The following is a 2,350-nucleotide window of genomic DNA, read 5'->3' on the forward strand; positions in this document are numbered from 1 at the left end:
GCCCTGCCAATGCATCCACAGTCTGTGTTTGATGTAATGCAAGTTAAGGAGTTTCACAGTTCATGCGAGCGCGCATGACGCGCAAGCCTCATTTTTGGCCTTTATTTGAGCGCAAAATAGTTTTTTGAGCTTTATGTAAAATAAACAGCCGTTTTTCAATTGGTAAAACCTTGTCTAGTGAAGGTGATGTCTTTTTGTCTCTTATTTTTCAGCCCCTTACATTTCTTAGCCAGGTTTTCCATCGTTATATAGTCTCTACTAGCTAGCTTTCGATTTGTCAGTGTCACTGTCGTGTGTAAGAGAGACAAAGGAGGCGGGGCTAAGGGCTGCATAGACGTTCATTTGGAATAGACCAACCCAGCCTGGGGAAAAAGGGGGCCGGCCAACCGTGTCACTCTATCTTCTGCCGACATTTTATTAGTAGTTAAAAAAAATTACGTGTCTCGGAGCACCGGGAATTGTCCCGGTGCTCCCGATGGCCAGTCCGCTACTGGTTGAAGGACTTTTACACCTCTGCTCTCATCAGACGCACCCCGGTTGGGAAACACTGATCTAGATGAGGGAGGTATCGTTACAGGGCGACTCTACATGTCATCACAGCAGGCGGGAGGAGTGGAGATGCTGCCCCGGGTTACATGATGATGCGTGCCAGACAGCCTGGCCAATCAGCTGCTAGCGCTCTACCACCACTCGTCTGCAGGAAACGCAGAGAGGAGGAGGTCAGGGAGGGGACAGCCCTGTGAGAGAGAGAACATGCGGGGGGGTGTGTGTGCTCCTGTGGGGGGGGGTTCCTGTGGTGTGTGTACTCCTGTGAAGTATGTGTTCCTGTGGTGTGTGTGTTCCTGTGGTGTGTGTGTTCCTGTGGGGGGGGGGGGTTCCTGTGGTGTGTGTGTGCTCCTGTGGTGTGTGTGTGTGTTCCTGTGGTGTGTGTGTTCCTGTGGCGTGTGTGTGTTCCTGTGGTGTGTGTGTGTGTTCCTGTGGTGTGTGTGTTCCTGTGGCGTGTGTGTGTTCCTGTGGTGTGTTTACAGCAGGACTCATACAGCGTTCCTGAAAAGGAACTCTTATCTGACAGAGGAAGTGCTGTCATTACAGCACAGCAGCACCAGTCTGGACATGGTGTGCGTGCGTGTGGTGTGTGTGTGTGTGGGGATACATACTGAGAGCATATCACACACACACACAGGAAAATTCTTCCTGCAGACTGGAAAAGGAATCATTCAATCAATCCAGAAAAGGGAAATTTCCATCAATTTGCACACTGACATAATGTTAGATATTCAGAATAACCCATAGACATGTGTTGAGAGCTAAACATGTGTACACAGCAATCAGATGTGTATCTTATCTCGAGGCGTGGGTTTAATTAAGCTGTCAGTCTCTCAGACAATTAAAACAGAGCAGAGGAGATAACTGTCTCTCCACGTCTGTCTGTCCTCCCTCCATCCCTCTCTCTCTCTCTCTCTCCTCGCTCCACGTGTGTGTGTGGTGTGTGTGTGGTGTGTGTGTGTGTAAACCAGCAGGGGAAGGAGAGAGGAGAGAGTGAAAGATAGAGAGTGAGGAGAAAGTAGGTGAGGGTAGTAAATATTAAAAACAGCTCTTTCTCGATCCAGGAAGACAGGAAGTAGAAAGTCTTTCACTTCCCCCCCTCCACCCCCCCCCTTCCTCACCCTCCACCCCCCCCCCCCCCCCCCTCCTCACCCTCCTCACCACCCCAACCCTCCCTCCTCCAACTCTCTAAACTCTTCCAAACTTAAGTTCCCACTTCCTCTGCCCCCCCTCAGGACCCATCCCCTAAAGACCCATTTACCGCCCCCCCCTCCTTGGAGGCATATTTAAACCTATCAGTATCCAGTCTCTGACAGTCTCCGGGGGCGGAGACCAATCACAGACTGCCCTGGGGGCGGGCCCTGGGAGGGTTAGCACTACTTCCTGATCAGATTAGCTGTCCCTACTGTCTGTCACTTCCAGATACCACTCTGGACCAATCACCTCGCCCATCCCCTCTGGCATCCCTCAGCCCGCCTACAGCCACACTGATTGGGTTAGGGTTGGAGGGGCTGAAATGGATATCTGCTCACATTTTCAACCTGCATGTGTGTGTGAGTGTGTGTGTGTGAGATAGAGAGTGTGTGTGTGTGTGTGTGTGTGTGTGTGTGTGTGTGTGTGTGTGAGAGAGAGAGAGAGAGAGAGAGAGAGTGAGAGAGTGTGTGAGTGTGGGTTATCTGACTGGCTGTCAGATCACATTAACACACTCTGGTCTAAAGCACTCCCCTGCAGCATACAGTACTATCAGGAGAGAGGGAAGAAAGAGAGAGAGGGGGAGAGAGAGAGAGGGGGAGAGAGAGAGTAG

Source organism: Osmerus eperlanus, unplaced genomic scaffold, assembly GCF_963692335.1.
Source record: "Osmerus eperlanus unplaced genomic scaffold, fOsmEpe2.1 SCAFFOLD_185, whole genome shotgun sequence".
NCBI lineage: Eukaryota > Metazoa > Chordata > Actinopteri > Osmeriformes > Osmeridae > Osmerus > Osmerus eperlanus.